Source organism: Sciurus vulgaris (assembly GCF_902686455.1).
Source record: "Sciurus vulgaris genome assembly, chromosome: 4".
In the NCBI taxonomy this organism is placed as follows: Eukaryota; Metazoa; Chordata; class Mammalia; order Rodentia; family Sciuridae; genus Sciurus; species Sciurus vulgaris.
The window spans coordinates 92,379,446-92,402,381 of NC_136464.1; the positions used below are offsets into that span (position 1 = coordinate 92,379,446).

At 36.0% G+C, this 22,936-nt stretch overlaps 2 long non-coding RNA genes across 2 annotated transcripts in view; one reads left to right on the forward strand and one right to left on the reverse strand.

The window, feature by feature from the left end:
- The first annotated feature begins 8,927 nt into the window (after positions 1-8,927).
- LOC306659823 lies at positions 8,928-11,000 on the forward strand. Its single transcript, XR_013763460.1, has 2 exons — positions 8,928-9,972; positions 10,326-11,000. It is a non-coding gene; the product is annotated as an uncharacterized lncRNA (long non-coding RNA).
- Positions 11,001-12,314: 1,314 nt separating this feature from the next.
- LOC306659826 overlaps positions 12,315-22,936 on the reverse strand; it is a 784,421-nt gene continuing 773,799 nt past the window's right edge. The window contains exon 3 of the long non-coding RNA XR_013763463.1: positions 12,315-13,309. This is a non-coding gene — a long non-coding RNA (uncharacterized lncRNA). The remainder of the gene's footprint in view (positions 13,310-22,936) is intronic.

The window sequence follows — 22,936 nt, forward strand, 5'->3', positions numbered from 1 at the left end:
TGACAATGTCTTGGCTTGATTTATTTCTATACTTGCTGAATCTCAACCACTTCAATATAGTTTTTCAGTAGTAAGTCTCCAAGTGGGACATTATTTACATTTTCCTATAGCATCTTAATTCTACTCCAGTGAGGAATTTTATTTTTATAAAACAGACAAGTAAAACTTGCCCATACTTAATATTACATGATGTTCTGTTCCATGTACCTGTGACTTTTTCCACATGGACTCTAGAGATTGACTGGTTCAATGTCTTCATTTTATGGGTAAGATAAATCATTTGAGAAGATGAAGACTTTAGAACCCAGGGTTTGTCTAGGGGAAAATGATTCAGAGTCTACTGTTGGTTCTTTGTATTCTGTTCCCACTGCCAGTTGTTTAGGTCACCAGTTTCTCTCTCCTAATTTGTGATTTGTAGCTTCTGTACCCACAGTCAAGTCTCTATACCTACTTTACTTCCCTGATCTTGAAAAGATCTCTTTCATACAATTTCCACCACTAGGCAATATAAAATTGATCTAATCATGACACATATCTGATTTTTTAAAGCTCTTTCTATAATTTTCCATTTGCAATAACATTAAATCTGTACTTTTAATATGAACTTCAAGGTCAAGGATGATGCAATCATGATGCAGGAAGAATTCTATAAAATTTTATTTGTGATTACCTAATATCAGATATTGGGTTAAGAAAAAAAATAGAAATGTTAATTTTTAGAGCAATTTAATTGGAGATAAGGCAGACACATTTTTGTCCTGGAATTTAGAACTAAAAGCATACATAGATAAATTACTTAATGGAAATGTTGGTGTGAAAGGAGGATAACAATAAAAAAAAGAAAAAACTTTGTAGTTCATAACACAAATCCACCAGGAAAAATTTAATTATTTTAAAATGTTAAATTATTTTCAGTAGTAATACAAAGCAGTTAAGCAAATAATTGAGATTTTTAAAAATTTATTTATTTTGATGCAATGTAAACAAATCGGGTACAACTTGTTTCTCTGGTTGTACATGAAATGTACATAGGGTAATGATGTTTGTCTTGTTCTGTTATTTTTTCTTCCCCCCCCACTCCTCTTTTTCCTCTATACAATCCATCCTTCCTCCCACCCCCATTATGTATCATCATCCACTTATCAGAGAGATCATTCGGCCTTTGATGTTTTGGAGATTGGCTTATCTCACTTAGCATGATATTCTCCAACTGCATCCATCTACCTGCAAATGCCATAATTTTATTCTTCCTTATGGTTGAGTAATATTCCATTGTATATATATATACACAGTTTCTTTATCTATTCATCAATTGAAGGGTATTTAGGTTGGTTCTACAATCTGGCTATTGTGAATTGAGCAGCTGAACATTGATGTGGCTGCATCACTGTAGTATGCTGATTTTAAGTCCTTTGGGTATAGGCCAAAGAGTGGGATAGGTGGGTCAAATGGTGGTTCCATTCTAAGTTTTCTAAGGAGTCTCCATACTGCTTTCCAGAGTGGCTGCACTAATTTGCAACCCCACCAGCAATGTATGAATGTAACTTTTTTCCCACATCCTCGCCAACACCTATTGTTGCTTGTATTCTTGATAATAACCATTCTAATTGGGGTGAGATGGAATCTTAAATAATGTTTAATTATTTTCATTAGTAATACAAAGTACTTAAGCAAATAATTGAGATTTTATCTCCTTGATTCTTTGGAAAAAATCATGTGAATGTGGAATAAATGCTCCCTTCCTATGATGCACACACACCCCATAGTAATTGTTTTAGGATAGTAATCATAATCAAACATAGCTCTGAAGTACTACAGTTAGAATAAATAATTTTAGAAAGATAAGAATATTCTCAGCTTTGGTATGCCATAACTATTTCTTCTCATTAGAGGATGGGCTAATTCCCCAAAATAGTTTTCTTTCTTTATAGCATGGGAATAATGCATACATGTGTAGCTGAGTGAAAGGTCAGTAACATTAACAAGCAGCACATCTGTTGAGATACATATGTATCCCCAGGTGCGGGGTACTATGGCCTTCTTGGGCTAGGTATAGAAGGTATGTGGCCTGAGCACTGGCACGATTTTCATCATTAATTACAACTCAATACATAACCTCTCTATCACTTGAATTATTCTAGTGCCATTTGGTATACATAATTATTAGTCTTGTTGAAACACGTTTGTGACTACAGACAAGTGAAATAAAAGCATAAATTTAATATATTTTGGTTTTTTCAAGCACATGGTTTATATCAGAGGGACAAGCAAAAATTCAGTAAAAGGTTTTGCAATTAGAGTCTATTATTGTAAATATGTGTAATATTGAGGGAAAAGATATATAAGTACCACAAAGAAAATATACCCATGAGAAAATAGAGATTTCCATTTTCCTGGGGTTTTGCATATATAGGTTAAATTGGATTCATATTTTAAAAATTATTGGTGTATTATAATTATATATAATAGATTCATCAAGCCATATTTATAAAATTGGTTCTCTGTTACCATGACTCAGAAGCCATGTGATTTTCTTCTTATTTTGATATTTTCATTCTGCTTATAGTCTCCCTCAGAGCCTGGTGGACCTGCTTGTTGCGCAGGGTGTAGATGACAGGGTTCAGCAGTGGGGTTACCACTGTGTTCACAAGAGCAGCCTCTCTGTTGGAGTCCAGCCTGCTCGCTTGCTTTGGTTTCACATATCTGAAGACACAACTGCCATACATCAGAGAGAGGACGATGAGGTGAGATGAACAGGTGGACAAAGCTCTCTGTCGCTCCTTGGCTGATGGGAGATGCACAACTGTGACCACTATGTTGCTAAATGCAATGATGGTTATGATGAGGGATGTGAAAAGGATAAACAAAGCCAGACCAAAGGCCAGCCTGGTACCAATACCATGCCGCATTTGTTACTATTGCTTTGTAGTAGAGTTGAAGATCTGGTATTGCAATACCCCCTGTTTCACTCTTCCTGCTAAGGATTGCTTTAGCTATTCTGGGTTTCTTATTCTTCTAGATGAATTTCATAATTGCTTGCTCTATTTCTGTAAGGTACATCATTGGGATTTTAATTGGAATTGCATTGAATTTGTATAGCACTTTGGGTAGTATGGCCATTTTGACAATATTAATTCTTCCTATCCAAGAACATGGAAGATCTTTCCATCTTCTAAGGTGTTCTTGAATTTCTTTCTTTAGTGTTGTATAGTTCTCATTGTAGAGGTCTTTCACCTCTTTTGTGAGATTGATTCCCAAGTATTTTATTTTTTTCAATGCTATTGTGAATGGGGTAGTTTTCCTAATTTCTCTTTCTGAAGATTCATCACTTATGTATAAAAATGCATTGGATTTATGAGCATTGATCTTGTAACCTGCTACTTTACTGAATTCACTTATGAGTTTTAAGAGTTTTCTGGTGGAATTTCCAGGTTCCTCTAAACATATAATCATGTCATCAGCGAACAGGGATAGTTTGAGTTCTTCTTTTCCAATTCGTATCCCTTTAATTTCTTTGGTTTGTCTAATTGCTCTGGCTAGAGTCTCAAGAACGATGTTGAATAGAAGTGGTGAAAGAGGGCATCCCTGCTTTGTTCCAGTTTTTAGGGGGAATGCTTTCAGTTTTTCACCATTTAGAATGATATTAGCCATGGGCTTAGCATAAATGGCCTTTACAATGTTAAGGAATGTTCCCACTATCCCTATTTTTTCTAGTGTTTGGAGCATGAAGGGGTGCTGTATTTTATCAAATGCTTTTTCTGCATCTATTGAAATAATCATGTGATTCTTGACTTTAAGTCTATTGATATGGTGAATGACATTTATTGATTTCCTGATGTTGAACCAACCTTGCATCCCTGGGATGAAACCCACTTGATCATGGTGCACTATCTTTTTAATATGTTTTTGTATGCGATTTGCTAAAATTTTGTTGAGAATTTTTGCGTCAATGTTCATTAAGGATACTGGTCTGAAATTTTCTTTCCTTGATGAGTCTCTGTCTGGTTTAGGTATCAGTGTGATATTGGCTTCATAGAATGAGTTTGGGAGGGTTCCCTCCTCTTCTATTTTATGGAATACTTTGAGAAGTATTGGAATGAGCTCTTCTTTAAAGGTTTTGTAGACCTCTGCTGAGAACCCATCTGGTCCCAGACTTTTCTTTGTTGGTAGGCTTTTGATGACTTCTTCTATTTCAGTACTTGAAATTGGTCTATTTAAATTGTGTATGTCCTCCTCGTTCAGTTTAGGCAATTCATATGTCTCTATGTCTCTATGTTGATGTCTTCGAAATTTTCTATTTTGTTGGAGTATAGATTTTCAAAATAGCTTCTAATTATGTTTTGTATTTCAATCCTGTCTGTTGTGATATTTCCTTGTTCATTTCAAATTTTAGTGATTTGGGTTTTCTCTCGTCTTCTCTTTGTTAGTGTGGCTAAAGGTTTATCAATTTTGTTTATTTTTTCGAAGAACCAACTATTTATTTTGCCAATTTTTTGTATTGTTTCTTTTGTTTCAATTTCATTGATTTCAGCTCTGAGTTTAACTATTTCCTGTCTTCTACTACTTTTGGTGCTGTTCTGTTCTTCTTTTTCTAGGGCTTTGAGCTGTAGTGTTAGGTCGTTTATTTGTTGAGTTTTACTTCTTTTATTAAATGTGCTCCATGAAATAAATTTCCCTCTAAGTATTGCTTTCATAGTGTCCCAGAGATTTTGATATGATGTTTCTTTGTTCTCATTTACCTCTAAGAATTTTTTAATTTCCTTCCTAATATCTTCTGTTATCCATTAATCATATAATAGCATATTGTTTAATCTCCAGATGTTGGAATAGTTTCTGTGTTTTACTCTTTCATTTATTTCTAACTTCAAACCATTATGATCTGATAGAATACAAGGTAGTGTCTCTATCTTCTTGTACTTGCTAACATTAGCTATGTGGCATAATATATGGTCTATTTTAGAGAAGGCTCCATGTGCTGCTGAGAAGAAAGTGTATTCGCTCTTGGTTGGATGGTATATTCTATAAATGTCCGTTAAGTCTAAATTATTGATTGTGTTATTGAGATCTATGGTTTCTTTGTTCAATTTTTGTCTGGAAGATCTGTCCAGTGGTGAGAGAGGTGTGTTAAAATCGCCTAGTATTATTGTGTTGTGGTCTATTTGGTTTCTGAAATTGACAAGGATTTGTTTGACATACATGGATGAGCCACTGCTTGGGGGATAGATGTTTATGATTGTCATATCTTGCTGATTTATGCTTCCCTTAAGCAGTATGAAATGACCTTCTTTATCCCTTCTGACTAACTTTGGCTTGAAGTCCACATTATCGGAAATGAGGATGGATACTCCAGCTTTTTTGCTGAGTCCATGTGCATGGTATGTTTTTCCCCATCCTTTCACCTTTAGTCTATGGGTATCTTTTTCTATGAGGTGAGTCTCTTGCAGGCAACATATTGTTGGATCTTTCTTTTTAATCCAATCTGCCAGTCTATGTCTTTTGATTGATGAATTCAGGCCATTAACATTCAGGGTTATTATTGAGATATGATTTGGTTTCCCAGTCATTTGGTTCATTTTTTAAATTTTATTTATTTATTTCTTTGACACAACTTGGTTCCTCCTTTATTTGACAATTCTTTAGGATAATTCCTCCCTTTGCTGATTTGCTTTTTTGTTTTTCATCCCTTCCTCATGGAATATTTTGCTGAGAATGTTCTGTAATGCTGGCTTTCTTTTTGTAAATTCTTTTAGCTTTTGTTTATCATGGATGGATTTTATTTCATCGTCAAATTTGAAGGTAAGTTTTGCTGGGTATAAGATTCTTGGTTGGCATTCATTTTCTTTCAGGGCTTGAAAAATGTTGTTCCAGGCCCTTCTAGCTTTTAGGGTCTGGATTGAAAAATCTGCTGATATCCGTTTTGGTTTCCCCCTGAATGTAATTTGGTTCTTTTCTCTCACAGCCTTTAAAATTCTGTCTTTTTTTTTGTATGTTAGGCATTTTCATTATAATGTGCCTTGGCATGGGTCTGTTGTAATTTTGTGTATTTGGAGTCCTATAAACCTCTTGAACTTGATTTTCCATTTCATTCTTCAGATTTGGGAAATTTTCAGATATTATTTCATTGAATAGATTGTTCATTCCTTTGGTTTGTTTCTCTAAGTCTTCCTCAATCCCAATAATTCTTAAATTTGGCCTTTTCATGATATCCCATAGTTCTTGTAGATTCTGTTCATGATTTCTTACCATCTTCTCTGTTTGTTCAACTTTGTTTTCAAGGTTAAATATTTTGTCTTCAATGTCTGAGGTTCTGTCTTCCAGGTGTTCTATCCTACTGGATATGCTTTCTATGGAGTTCTTAATTTGGTTTATTGTTTCCTTCATGTCAAGGATTTCTGTTTGTTTTTTTTTCAATATCTCTAACTCTTTATTGAAATGATCTTTTGCTTCCTGTATTTGCTCTTTTAACTGTCGATTGGTGCGATCATTCAATGCCTGCATTTGCTCTTTCATCTCATCATTCAGTGCGTGCATTTGCTCTTTCATCTCATCGTTAGCTTCCCTGATCATTTTAATTATGTACATTCCGAACTCCTTTTCTGTCATTTCTTCTACCATGCTGTCATTGGGTTTTATTGATGTAACATCTAGATTTGTTTGCAGCATTTTCTTTCCTTGTTTTCTCATATTGTTCAGGTATCAGTGGACTGCTGAGATATTGCAGATTTCCTCTATTGACTTACAATGTCCCTGAAGATTTCTATATATATCTCCTCTTAGCCTTCAGTAGGGTAAAGTCTTGGAGGAAGTTGATAATGCGGTGCTCCACAGGAAGCTGCCTCTCTAGGAGTGGTGGCCTTCAGGTGGGGTATATTCCCTGCTAGTGGGCAGAGGTGCCTCCGCTTGTTGATCAATGGTCATCCAAAGGGGAACTAGGCTGCGGGCTGAGGCAAGGCCTGTTTGGGCCTGTGTCTCTGGTTTTACCGTCCTTGTGGGGAAACCTCACCCGGCAGGAAAGACTCACCCGGTGGGGAGGTCTCGCTGGTCAGTTCCCTCCTAGAGGTTCCCCTCAATTTACAGCTACCGCCTGGGCTGGGCTGCCTTCCTCTGCAAAGTTCCCAGGGGCTCGGCCCTACCTCCTGGGCCTGGGAGCCTCACCCTTCGCAGATGAATCTCCTTAGGCTGCCCCTCCTCAGAGAATCTGCCCGCAGTCCTGGAACCTTCGCTCTGCCCCTAAGCGTGTCTCTGTGGGGCTCTTCCACCAAGAATCCTCCTAGATCTTGGGACCCTGCTCTGCACCTAATCGCCTGGCTATGCGGCCTCTCCTCTGAGCAGCCACCTGGGGCCCCGTACAATCGCTCTGAGTCCCAGAGACCCGCCACACGCCTCTTCCTCCAGACAGCTTCCCAGTATTTCGGTGCGGTCACTAGGAGTCACGCCTCTTTCTCCAGACAGCCTCCCAGTATTTCGGTGCAGTCACTAGGAGTCCAAGCAACTCACTGAGTGCCTCCTCCTCCCACCAACCACCCGTAGCCCGGGGCAATCAATCACTCCGAGTCAAAATGACCCTCCCTATTCCTCCTCCTCATCCAGGTAACCCCCCCGGGTGTTCAGGAGCGGTCACTCTGAGTGGCTCTGAATCCACATGACCAGCTGCACGCATCCTCTGGGCAACCGCCCGGAGCTCTGGTGCAGCCACTCGAGACCAAGCAACCCACCACGCTTCTCCTCCAGGCAGCCCCCCTGTGTTCAGGAGCGGTCGCTTTAAGTCCAAACAACTCACCAATCGCCTCCTCCTCTGAGCAGCCGCCTGGAGCTCTAATGCAGTCACTGAGAGTCCAAGTGACCCGCCACGCTCCTCCTCCTCCTCCGGGCAGGCCCCGGTGTTCAGAAGTGGTCTGAGTCCAAACAGCTCGCCACGCAGCCCCTCCTCTGGCAACCGCCTGTAGCTCTGGTATAGCCACTCCGAATCCAAGCGGCCATGCTCCTCCTCCTCTTCGTCCTCAGGGCAGGCCCCAGTATTCAGAAGCAGTCGCTCTAAGTCCAAACAGCTCGCTGAGCAGCTTCTCCTCTGGCAACTACCTGTAGCTCTGGTATAGTCACTCCGAATCCAAGTGGCCATGCTCCTCCTCCTCCTCCTCAGGGCAGGCCCCGGTGTTCTGAGACCACACAGCTCTCCTCGCCGCTCCTCCCCTGGGCAGCCTCCGGAGCCCCAGTGGTTGCTCCGAGTCCCAGTGCTGTGCCGAGCGGCCTCCTTTACGACGCTCCCAGTTGTCCGAGTTCACTGCTCCAGCCTTTCATTCACTTTTATAGTTGAAAAAATAGACCATTGTGTGTGTGCATGCACGTGTGTGTGTGTGTGTGTGTGTGTGTGTGTGTGTGCATATATATCACAAAAGGAAGCTGTGAGAAGTGGATCCTTACATTCCTTCTGAAAGTAGAAGTGGAAGGAAGAGATGCTAGTCCCAGGGTGGAGAAACTGTTGCATAACAACTTCTGATTTGAAGTACTGCTTCTCATGGTTGCCTCAGTTGGGCTGTTTTAGTGGGAGTGACCCACTTTCCCAAGGCCTATGGCTTCCCTTTGAAAGCCATAGAAAGATGGAAGTTCCAAAGTATAATTGCAGGTGACCTTGGGTATGTGATATTTGCCTGGAGATCTGTTCTGCCTAAATCTGCCCTCACCAACCCTGTTCACACAAGTTCATATATCACAGAAATCTTCTTGACTATTAATAGAAGTCATACCTTCCCACAAAAAGACAAAATTATTTCTGTAACATTTACTGATCTGCATATTCTGCTTTTAACCCCAGCCATACCTGAAATCCTGGTCATATTCTCAGTCAGAAGCAGAATCTTCTTGATGCCAAAAACTGACAAGGATGTTTCAAGAAAATTATAAGTTGATAGCCCTCATGAGCATAGATGTAAAAATGACTTCATGACATTTGCCAACAAATGGATGAATCTGGAGACTATCATCCTAAGTGAAATAAGCCCCCCAAACCAAAGGTTACAAGTTTTCTCTGATAGGTGGAAACTAATCCACAACACAGGGAGGTGAAGGGAAGAATAGAAATGCAGTAAATTAGACAATGAGATATGGAGGGAAGAGAGGGAAGATAAGCAAAGGAAAGGTAGTGGAATGAATCTGACATAGTTTTTCCCATTTACATATATGAAAACAGCATGGTGAATCCCACCACCATGTACATCCATAAGAATGTGGAATAGTTATAGTTCATGCTTGTATAATTATATCAAAATGGATTCTGCTTTCATATATAACTAAAAAGAACTAATGAAAAAGAAAAATAAATAACTGAGAAGTAGAAGGTAATTTCTTTAATTTGTAAAAATTTCAGATCAAGAGAACATATAGCTAACAGGATATGATACTTAATTATTTTCCCCTGAGGTAAAGAACAACACAAGCATGTACACGTTTACCAATGATAACCAACATGACAATAGAGATGTTAACTAATGCAATAACATAAGGAAACTTGGATAAAATAAAATTATCTCTAGAGTTTGGCAAATAGGACATGCAAAAGTATTTATAATAATACATTTAGAATTAAATAAATTTAGTGAGATTACTGACTACAAGTCAATATGCAAAAGTTAATTATATTTCTAAATATTAGCATAAACTAAAAGAATGTTAATTAAAAATAAAATAATGTCATTTACAATGATATTAATACACCTGAAATGCCTGAGAAATTATCTGATAAAAAATATGCAATGTATCTATGTAGAAAACATAAATACATTACAGAGAAATTAAATGAGATATAAATAAATAAAAGAACTAGTCACATTCACTTATTGGAAGATGCAAAACTCTTAAAGCATCAACTCTTTATAATGTGATTGTATTAATTTAATCAAAATCCTTTCAGATTTTTGTTAAAATGGATAAGTGATTTTGAAAATGTGTGGAAATTCAACGTACTGGATTAGTTAAGTCAATACTGATTAAAAGAACATAGTTGGACGAATGATATCACTAATAAGTGGAGGTTGACACATAATGGGGGGGAGGGAAGGGTTAGAGTTAGAGTTAGGGAGGGGGGCAAGTATGGAGGAAGGAACTACTGTATAGAGGGTAAAGAGGGGTGGGAGGGGTGGGGGGAAGGAAAAAAAATAACAGAATGAATCAAACAACATTGCTCTATGTAAATTTATGATTACACAAATGGTATGCCTTTACGCCATGTACAAACAGAGAAACAACATGTATCCCATTTGTTTACAATAAAAAAAATAAATAAATAAAGGAGCTTCAGTCAGCAAAAAAAAAAAACAAAAAAAAAAAAGAAAAAAAAAAAATAAAAGAACATAGTTGGAGGCTTGACTTCTCAGAAATCAGGATTTATATAAAGCTCTAGTGATAAACAGTGTGGTGAGCATGATAGGGAAAAATAAACCCATAAAATTCAATAGAGTCAAGAAGAACATTACAATGGTACAAAAAGAGAGAAAAATTGAGAATTTGTCACAAATAGATATGCATTAAAATGATTTCTAAAGTGTTTTTTAGGCATTAAGAAAATCATACCAGATGGACATCTTAAAACACAGGTAGATAAATACATAATAATCTTGAATGTACAAAATGATACTTGAAATTACTTGTGTAATTTTTAAAAATATATAAAACAACAGATAATCAAAAATGCAAAAAAATAGAAGGGAATAAATGGATTTAGTGTTCTGAGATCCTAGTATCATTAGGGCTGTGGTTAAAGGAAACATTCAGTTTAGGCTGTAATAAGTCAAGAATGGATGTCCTGGTTTCCTGGAATAACCATTTAAAAAAAAATAAGGATACACAAAGTTTGAAAGTAAAAGAATGGGGAAAAAATATATCTTGCAAACACTAACCAGAAGGAAGTCCAAAGAGAATTATAGTCTTTTTAATAAATGGTGCTACATCAGATGGATATTAATATGGAGAAATATATATTGAACTCTACCTCAAATATCCAAAAAGAACACAGAAAGATAAATAATCCTGATGAGTTTAAAATCTAAATGTGAATATAACAGTTCAGTGTCTAGAAGAAAATACAGCAGACTATTTTAATATCCTTGGGGAAAGATAAAATTTTTCTGACCAAGATGAAGCAATTTACCATGCAAAACAATTAGCTGGGTTACATTTAAATTTAGTACTTCCATCTTATCAAAGACACCATTAAGAAAATGGAAAGGGAAACTACCCTCCGAGAAAAGATACTTTCATTCTAATGAATTTCCTACAAATCAATAAGAAAAGGACAATGGAAGAATAGAAACCTGTGTAAAGGACTTGAAGACTTACTTCACTGAAGATTAAAAAAACAGTGCACATGCCCTTTGAGACTGGAATTAAAAAATAAATGGAACTATAGTATATTCATACAGAGAATACCAAACAAATATATGTTTAGGAAATGACATGTATAAAAAACTCAAAGGTAACATTGAAGGAAATAATTTACAAAGAGAATATCAAGCAAAATATGTGTTCAGGAAATGACATGTAAAAAACACAAACATAATGTTTAATGAAATAAGCAAGATGTAAAAGCCATCATGTGGGCTTCCTCTAACACAATTTTTTTCTTAAATGGCTAATTTATTAATTAATTTAATTTAATTAGCAGAGTTGTTACTTTGGGGTAGATAGTTACTAGTTATTCATATATGTTTAGTTGGAAAAAATATATTACTTATGTAGGGGGAATTTTTTTTTTTTTTTTTTTTTTTTTTTTTTTTTTTGGTACCAGGGATTGAACTCAGGGGCACTCGACCACTGAGCCATAGCCCCAGTCCTATTTTTATTTTACTTTTAGAGACAGGGTCTCACTGAGTTGCTTAGGACCTCACTTTTGCTGGGGCTGGCTTTGAATTGATATCCTCCTGCCTCAGCCTCCAAAGCCACTGAGATTAAAGCATGCACCACTGTGCATGACACGTGTGAGAATTTTTAAAGTATGTATTTTACACTTCGATAAAATTTGTATTTGGAATTATACGAGGACATAAAGAAGAATAAAAGGAAGAACAAATGGTACAATTACAATTGTACTTACAAGAGAACAAGCGTAGTCAAACTCATAGAGATAGAAAGCAAAGGTTGGTTAACACTTGGTTACAGGCAGTTGTCTCAAAAATGTTCTTTGTGTAAAATAACAAAACTGAGTTTCTTTATTCTTCTTTTTATTTCTATTCTAGAATCCAATCTAGGATCCCATTTGACATTTACTTGTCCCTTAACCTCCTTTAATCTGGAATAATTACTGAATCGTTCTTAGTATTTGATGACCTTAAGATTTTGAAAGTGTACATTAGATATCTTGTAGAATTTACTTTGTGATTAGGTTAATCTTAGGCACCATGCACCATAACACTAGAGATATGATACTATGATCTTTTTGGTGTAACAAAGGCCTATGATGTGATTTATTCCATTACTGGTGTTACTAATTTTATCTCTTGGCTAAAATTGTGTCATCCAAGTTTCTCCATGTTAAAGTTAATTATTAAGCATTTGTATATAAATATATGTAAGTGCTTTCCTATTAAGTTTACAGATTACTGATCAATTAATAAGTCATTTGTGAGGTAATAACTTGAGACTGTATACAAACTTTGTTACTTCAAATATTTACCCATTAGTGTTAACATCTCCTGATGATTCTTGCCTAAATCAGTTATCAGAAATAGTGATTTCTAACTCCATCATTCAAAATCTGCAAATAAGTAGAAAATATAAGAATGGAATTATAAAACCAAAAAAAAATAACATCCAATATAAAAATTCATCAGAAATGCTAAAGAGGAGAATTAATATAGAAGAAAGAATAGGTGTACTTGAAGATAAAAATAACCCAATCTGAACAAGAGAGAGAAAATAGACTGAAAAGAAATGAGACCCAAGACCCTACAGGAAAGTAATAAAAATCTGTAATGTTTGTATCATCAACCTTAGAAAGGGGAGAGGAGGATGAGTGAATAAAGCAGTTCACAAAAAAAAATTATAAAAACATTGCAACTTGTCAAAATACATAAACCTGAAGAGTTAAGAAGTAGAATAAACTCCAAACAAAACAATCACATCAAGACATATTAGGAATTAACTTCAACTAAAGACAAATTTTTGGAAGAAGGTGGAGAGAAATGATACATTACCTATAAGGAATAACAGCAGACATCTCAATTGAAACCATGGAATCCAAAAGCAAGTGATAAAACATTTTTGAAGTGTCACAAGAAAAGACCATTAATCCAGAATTCTGTGCCCATCAGAAATATCCCTGCAATATACTGGATAAAAGAAAACTAAGAGATCTTATTACCAGCAGACATACTCTAAAAAAATTTGTGAAAGAAAGTTCTTCAGACATAAGGTAAATGATACCAGAAGGAAATTTAGCACATCATGAATGAAAAAATGACAATGAAAAAAAATTAAAATATGGACATCAGTTCAAAAGATATAACCTTCTTTCTGAGACTCAGATTTAAAAACTTTAGTGCTTCTGCTTTCAGCCTCTGGGAACCTGGAGGTCTCCACATTGTGAAAAAGTCTAGAATAGCTTACTCTGTATGAGAGGCCTCCTAGTGGAAGAGACATTCCAAGATGACAGCCAGCAGCAACTTCCAGACATGTAAGTAAAGTCATTTTGGGATTTCTAGTTCCAGTCAGGCCAGAAGATCTTTATCTGTAGCCACATCAGCAATCCCAGATAAGACCACCAAAAAACCAACCAGAATGACAATCAATGTGATTAATTATAAATAATAAATATTTCTTAAGCCTGTATTAAAAATTTCTTAAGAAAATAGAGATGAGTCAGTCATGGTGGCACATGCCTACAATCCCAGCAGCTCTGGAGGATGAGGCAGGAGTATTGCAAATTAGATTTATGTGCATCGATCTTATATCTCGCTACTTTACTGAATTCACTTATGAGTTTTAAAAGTTTTCTGGTGGAATTTCCAGGTTGCTCTAAGTATATAATCATATCATCAGCAAATAGGGATAGTTTGAGTTCTTCTTTTCCTATTCGTATCCCTTTAATTTCTTTGGTCTGTCTAATTGCTCTGGCTAGAGTTTCAAGGACGATTTTGAATAGAAGTGGTGAAAGAGGGCATCCCTGCCTTGTTCCAGTTTTTAGGGGAAATGCTTTCAGTTTTTCACCATTTAGAATGATATTAGCCATGGGCTTAGCATAGATGGCCTTTACAATGTTAAGGAATGATCCCACTATCCCTATTTTTTCTAGCGTTTTGAGCATGAAGGGATGCTGTATTTTATCAAATGCTTTTTCTGCATCTATTGAAATAATCATGTGATTCTTGACTTTAAGTCTATTGATATGGTGAATGACATTTATTGATTTCCTGATGTTGAACAAACCTTGCATCCCTGGGATGAAACCCACTTGATCATGGTGCACTATCTTTTTCATATGTTTTTTTATGTATGCGATTTGCTAAAATTTTGTTGAGAATTTTTGCGTTGATGTTCATTAAGGATATTGGTCTGAAATTTTCTTTCCTCGATGTGTCTCTGTCTGGTTTAGGTATCAGGGTGATATTGGCTTCACAGAATGAGTTTGGGAGGGTTCCCTCCTCTTCTATTTTATGGAATACCTTGAGAAGTATTGGAATGAGCTCTTCTTTAAAGGTTTTATAGAACTGAGAACCCATCTGGTCCCGGACTTTTCTTTGTTGGTAGGCTTTTGATGACCTCTTCTATTTCATTACTTGAAATTGGTCTATTTAAATTGTGTATGTCCTCCTCGTTCACTTTAGGCAATTCATATGTCTCTAGAAACCTGTTGATGTCTTCGAAATTTTCTATTTTGTTGGAGTATAGATTTTCAAAATAGCTTCTAATTATGTTTTGTATTTCAATCCTGTCTGTTGTGACATTTCCTTGTTCATTCCAAATTTTAGTGATTTGGGTTTTCTCTCGTCTTCTCTTTGTTAGTGTGGCTAAAGGTTTATCATTTTTGTTTATTTTTTTGAAGAACCAACTATTTATTTTGTCAATTTTTTGTATCATTTCTTTTGTTTCAATTTCGTTGATTTCAGCTCTGAGTTTAACTATTTCCTTTGTTCTACTACTTTTGGTGTTGGTCTGTTCTTCTTTTTCTAGGGCTTTGAGCTGGAGTGTTAGGTTGTTTATTTGTTGAGTTTTACTTCTTTTATTAAATGCGCTCCATGAAATAAATTTCCCTCTAAGTACTGCTTTCATAGTGTCCCAGAGATTTTGATATGATGTTTCTTTGTTCTCATTTACCTCTAAGAATTTTTTAATTTCCTTCCTAATATCTTCTGTTATCCATTCATCATATAATAGCATATTGTTTAATCTCCAGGTTTTGGAATAGTTTCTGTTTTTTACTCTTTCATTTATTTCTAACTTCAATCCATTATGATCTGATAGAATACAAGGTAGTGTCTCTATCCTCTTGTATTTGCTAACATTAGCTTTGTGGCATAATATATGGTCTATTTTAGAGAAGGATCCATGTGCTGCTGAGAAGAAAGTGTATTCGCTCTTGGTTGGATGGTATATTCTATAAATGTCCGTTAAGTCTAAATTATTGATTGTGTTATTGAGATCTGAGGTTTCTTTGTTCAATTTTTGTTTGGAGGATCTGTCCAGTGGTGAGAGAGGTGTGTTAAAATCACCTAGTATTATTGTGTTATGGTCTATTTGGTTTCTGAAATTGACAAGGATTTGTTTGACATACATGGATGAGCCACTGTTTGGGGCATAGATGTTTATGATTGTTATATCTTGCTGATTTATGCTTCCCTTAAGCAGTATGAAATGTCCTTCTTTTCCCTCTGACTAACTTTGGCTCGAAGTCCACACTATCTGAAATGAGGATGGATACTAAAGCTTTTTTGCTGAGTCCATGTGCATGGTATGTTTTTCCCTATCCTTTCACCTTTAGTCTATGAGTATCTTTTTCTATGACGTGAGTCTCTTGCAGGCAACATATTGTTGGATCTTTCTTTTTAATCTAATCTGCCAGTCTATGTCTGTTGATTGATGAATTCAGGCCATTAACATTCAGGGTTATTATTAAGATATGGTTTGGTTTCCCGGTCGTTTGGTTCATTATTTAAATTTTATTTATTTATTTATTTATTTGACACGACTTGGTTCCTCCTTTATTTGACAATTCCTTTAGGATAATTCCTCCCTTTGCTGATTTGCTTCTTTGTTTTTCATCTCTTCCTCATGGATTATTTTGCTGAGAATGTTCTGTAATGCTGGCTTTCTTTTTGTAAATTCTTTTAGCTTTTGTTTATCATGGAAGGATTTTATTTCATCGTCAAATTTGAAGGTAAGTTTTGCTGGGTATAAGATTCTTGGTTGGCATCCATTTTCTTTCAGAGCTTGAAAAATGTTGTTCCAGACCCTTCTAGCTTTTAGGGTCTGAATTGAAAAATCTGCTGATATCCGTATTGGTTTCCCCCTGAATGTAATTTGGTTCTTTTCTCTCACAGCCTTTAAAATTCTGTCTTTATTTTGTATATTAGGTATTTTCATTATAATATGCCTTGGTGTGGGTCTGTTGTAATTTTGTGTATTTGGAGTCCTATAAGCCTCTTGAACTTGATTTTCCATTTCATTCTTCAGATTTGGAAAATTTTCTGATAGTATTTCGTTGAATAGATTGTTCATTCCTTTGGTTTGTTTCTCTTAGTGTATTTGCTCTTTTAACTGTCGATTGGTGCGATCATTCAATGCCTACATTTGCTCTTTCATCTCATTGTTTGCTTCCCTGATCATTTTAATTATGTACATTCCGAACTCCTTTTTTGTCATTTCTTCTGCCATGCTGTCATTGGGTTTTATTCATGTAACATCTAGATTTGTTTGGGGCATATTCTTCCCTTGTTTTCTCATGTTGTTCAGGTATCAGTGGACCGCTGAGCTATTGCAGATTTCCTCTATTGACTAATAATGTCCCTGAAGATTTCCAGTATATCCCCTCTTAGCCTTCAGTAGGCTGAAGTCTTGGAGGAAGTTGATAGTGCGGTGCTCCACAAGGAAACTGCCTCTCTAGGGGTGGTGGCCTTCAGGTGGGGTATATTCCCTGCTAGTGGGCAGAGGTGTCTCCACTTGTTGACCAGTGGTCATCCAAAGGGTAACTAGGCTGTGGGCTGAGGCAAGGCCTGTTTGGGCCTGTGTTTCTTTATGCATTCTACTGTCATGTACAACTAATTAGAACAAACACAATAAAAAATTTTTTTAAAGGTACTGAAAAACTGAAATACAAATTATTTGTTCTTCAGAAATTGATCTTGCCATTATGGTGTAGATATAAGGTATCCCCCAAAAGCTCATGTGTGAAACAATGCAAGAAAGTTCAGAGGTGAAATGTTTGGGTTATGAGTCCCTAAATCTAATCAATCTATTAATCCACTGATAGGGATTAACTGGCGGTTAACTGTAGGCAGGTAGGGTGTGGCTAAAGGAGATAGGTCACTGAGGGCATGTCTTTGTGGTTTATATCCTGTCTCTAGTGAACAGAACACTCACTCTGCTTCCTGATGGCCATGCCCTGAGCTGTTTACCTCCACCATATTCTTCCACCATGAGGTTGGCCTCATCTTGGGTCCATACCAATGCAGTTGGCTGTCTATGGACTGAGACCTCTGATACCGAGGACCAAATAAATTTTTCCTCCTCTAAAATTGTCCTTGTCAGGTCTTTTTGTCACAGCAGTGAAAAGACTAACTAAAATGCTTACAAAACAAAGTATTATAATTAATGGTATTGTCACTGTATTCATGTGAAAAATTTTTCTACACATTGCAAAACTCTTTCCAATTCTACTCTGAGAGGAACAGTACAGAGACAGTGAAGAGCTAACTATAAATACTTTCCTCCAACCTTTTAATGTTCAAATAATCTCATCTATTGTATAATAATTTGAGACAACTTTTAGAAAAAATATTTGACTTTTTGCATAAACTAGTCTTTATTTTTTGTTTTTTGTAGATATACATGAGAGTAGAGTATATTTTGACATACATACATGGAGTATAACATATTCTAATTAGGATGCCATTCTTGTGGTGGGACATGATGTGGCGTTTCACTGGTGGTACATTCATGTATGAACATACAAAAGTTATGTCTGATTCATTCTACTATCTTTCCTATTCCCATTCCCCCTCCCTTCCTTTCATCCCTCTTTGGCTAATCTACTGCACTTCTATTCTGCCCCACCACCCTTATTTTGTCTTAGCATCCATATATCAGAGAGAACATTTAGGTGTAGTTTTTAGGGATTGGGTTATTTCACTTAGAAGATAATTTCTAGGTTCTGGGGACACTGGCCCAGGGACCCAGGCCCAGTCCAGCACTGTTGGGTGAGACTTCTGCTCCAGGGAGACAGGCCCAGAGACCTAGGCCCATTAAAGTACTGCTGCACTACTGGGTGAGACTTCCACTACAGGAAGGCAAGCCCAGAGACCCAGAGACTTCCACGCCAAGAAGACCAGCCCAGAGAACCAGGCCCAGCCCAGTCTGGCACCAGCCCTTTGGTCTAGTACATGTGCTGTGGTTAACCATCTGTCAACATGTGGAGGTGCCTCTGCCCACTAGCAGGGATTATACCCCACCTGGAAGCTACCATTCCTAGAGGAGCAGTACCCTTCTTGGGCCGTTGCATTATCAAGTTCCTCCCAGACATCAGGCTATTGAAAACTAGGAGTTTTATTGTAGATTTTTCTTATTAGCAGTAATATTATGATATTGCTATTATACCTACTATTACTCCTACTTTTCTATTCTTTTATTAATATTTTCTCATCCTATTTCCTCTTATCTATCTGTCTCCTTAGAGATTCTTTTCCTTTTCACTTGTTAACAACCAATTTCTTTTAATTCCGCTTTTACTATTCCTATGACATCGTACCTCTATAGGAAACACTTCTTATCTCATTATTGTTATATCCTACACCCCTCTGCATCCTCTTTGTCCACCATTAGAAATTGTGATCATTATTACATACCTATTGGCTAAGCTGTAGATAATAATTGAACTATAATCTCTGTTTATTAAGATAATATGGTTAATATCTTAAAAGGGACATTTGAGTTAAGGATGCATATTGTTTGTATGGTGTGCTGCTAATATTGATCTCTCACTTCAAGGTGAGGTATTGGAATCCTGCAGGGACACTATAAGTCTATAGGGGGGAAACTGCAATACCTCAGATTTGCACTCCTAGAGGGAAAGATACATGAACAACATGAGAAAACAAGGGAAGAAAGTGTCCCAAACAAACTTAGATGCTGCATCAATAAAATTCAATGACAATCATGGCAGAAGAAATGTCTAAAAGAGAGTTGAGAATGTACATAATTAAAATGATCAGAGAAGCAAACAATGAGATAAGAGAGCAAATTCAAAGATTGAATGATCACATCAATCAACAGTTAAAAGAGCAAATGCAGGTAGCAAAAGATCATTTCAATAAGGAGATAGGGATTCTGAAAAAAAAATAGAAATCCTTGAAATGAAGGAAACAATAAACCAAATTAAAATCTCAATAGAAAGCATAACCAAAAGGCTAGATCACCTGGAAGACAGAATCTCAGATATTGAAGACAAAATATTTTATCTTAAAAACAAAGTTGACCAGAGAAGGTGGTAAGAAATCATGAACAGAACCTCTAAGAATTATGGGATATCATGAAAAGACCAAATTTAAGAATTATTGGGATTGAGGAAGACACACAGACACAAACCAAAGGAAAAAATAATATATTCAATAAAATAATATCAGAAAATTTCCCAAATCTGAAGAATAAAATGGAAAATCAAATACAAGAGCTTTACAGGACACCAAATATACAAAATTACAACAGATCCACACCAAGGCACATTATAATGAAAATGCCAAACATACAAAATAAAGATAGAATTTTAAAGGCTACAAGAGAAAAAAAATCAGATTACATTCAGGGGAAACCACTACAGATATCAGCAGATTGCTCAACCCAGACCCTAAAAGTTAGAAAGGCCTGGAACAACATTTTCAAGCTATGAAAGAAAATGGATGCCATCCAAGAATCTTATACCCAGCAAAACTTACCTTCGGATTTGATGAAATAAAATCCTTCCATGATAAACAAAAGTTAAATGAATTTACAAAAAGATAGCTGGCACTACAGAATATCCTCAGCCAAATATACCATGAGGAAGAAACAAAAAACAATGATATAAGTCAGCATGGGAGGAACTACCCTAAAGGAATAGGCAAACAAAGGAGAAGACAAGTCAAGTTAAAAACCAAAAAGAAACCAAAATGACCAGGAATACAAATCATATCTCAATAATAACCCTGAATGTTAATGACCTGAACTCATCAATCAAAAGATATAGACTCACAGGTTGGATTAAAAAGAAAGACCCAACAATATGCTGCCTTCAAGAGACTAATCTCAGAAAAAGATACCCACAGATTAAGGTGAAAGGATGGAAAAAACATACCACAGACATGGACTCAGTAAAAAAGTGGGGGTATCCATCCTCATATCAGATAAAGCATACTTCAAACCAAAATTAGTTGGAAGGTATAAAGAAGGACATTTCATACTGCTTACAGGAAGCATAAGTAAGCAAGACATAACAATCATAAATATTTATGCCCCAAATGGCTAATTTATGTACATCAAACAAACCCTTTCAACTCCCAGGAACTAAATAGACCACAACACAATAATACTAGGTAACTTTAACACACCTCTCTCACCACTGGACAGATCTTCCAAATAAAAATTGAACAAAGAAACTATAGAACTCAATAACACAATCAATAACTTAGACTTAACAGACTTTTGTAGAATATTCCATCCATTGATGAGTGAATAGACTTTTTTCTCAGTAGCACATGGATCCTTCTCCAAAATAGACCATATGTTATGCCACAAAGCTACTTTTAGCAAATCCAAAAAGATAGAGATACTACCTTGTATTCTATCACATCATAGCGGAATGAAATTAGAAATCAATGACAAAATAAAAAACAGAAACTCCAACACATGGAGATTAAATAATACGCTACTGAATGATGCATAGATAACAGAAGATATCAGGGCGTAAATAAAAAATTCTTAGAGGTAAACGAGAACAAAGATACAACATATCAAAATCTCTGGGACACTATTAAAACAGTACTAAGAGGAAAATTCATTGCATAGAGCAAATTCAATAAAAGAAGGAAAAGTCAACAAATAAATGACCTAACATTACAAATCCAAGCCCTAGAAAAAGAAGAACAGATCAACACCAAAAGTAGTAAAAGACAGAAAATAGTTAAAATCAGAGCTGAAATCAATGAAATTGAAACAAGAGAAACAACTGAAAAAGTTGACAAAACAAAAAGTTGGTTATTTGAAAACAATAAACCAAATTGATAAATGCTTAGCCACACTAACAAAGAAGAAGGAGATGAAAACTCAAATTACTAAAATTCAGGATGAAAAGGAGAATATCATGACAAACACTATTGAAATACAAAACATAATTAGAAGCTATTTGAAAATCTATACTCCAATAAAATAGAAATTCAAAGATATCAACAGGTTTCTAGAGATACGTGATCCACCGAACGGAATCAGGAGGACATACACAATATAAATAGATCAATTTCAAGCAATGAAACAGAAGTAACCAAAAGCCTACAAACAAAGAAAAGTCTGAGAACAGATGGATTCTCAGTCAAATTCTACAGGACCTTCAAAGAAGAGCTCCTTCCAATGCTCATCAAAGTATTCCATGAAATAGAAGAGGAGGGGACCCTTCCAAACACATTTTATGAAGCTAATATCACACTGATACCAAAACCAGACAAAGACACATTGAGGAAAGAAAATTTCAGAGCAATAACCCTAATGAACATAGATGAAAAATTCTTAACAAAAATTTAACAAATCACATACAAAAACATATTAAAAAGATAGTGCACCACAATTAAGTGGGTTTCATCCCTGGGATGCAAAGTTGGTTCAACATCCAGAAAACAATGAATGTCATTCACCATATCAACAGACTAAAAGTTAAGAATCACATGATTATTTCAATAGATGCCGAAAAAGCATTTAATAAAATACAGCACCCCTTCATGCTCAAAGCACTAGAAAAAATAGGGATAATAGGAACATTCCTTAACATTGTAAAGGCCATCTATGCTAAGCCCATGGTCAACATCATTCTAAATGGAGAAAAACTGAAAGCATTCCCCCTAAAAACTGAAACAAGGCAGGGATGCCCTCTTTTATCACTTCTGTACAAACATTGTCCTTGAAACTCTAGCCAGAGCAATTAGACAGACCAAAGAAATTAAAGGGATATGAACAGGAAAAGAAGAAATCAAACTATCCCTATTTGCCAATGACATGATTCTATAGTTAGAGGAGCTGGGAAATTCCACCAGAAAGCTTCTTGAACTCATAAATGAATTCAGTAAAGTAACATGATATAAAAACCAATGCTCATATCTAATGCATTTTTATTCATAAGTGATGAATTCTCTGAAATGGAAATAAGGAAACTACTCCATTCACAACAGTCTAAAAAAAAAAAGTTGGCAATCAATCTAACAAAAGAGGGTGAAAGACCTCTACGATGAGAACTACACAACACTAAAGAAAGAAATTTAAACAAAACCTAGAAGATGGAAAGATCTCCCATGTTCTTGGATAGGCAGATTTACTATTGGCAAAATGGCCATATTACCAAAAGTGTTATACAAATTCCATATAGTTTAATTAAAATCCCAATGACATACCTCATAGAAATAGAGCAAGCAATCATAAAAACTCATTTGGAAGAATAAGAGATCCAGAATACTAAAACAATCCTCAGCAGGAAGAGTGTGGAAAGGCGCTGCTGTTT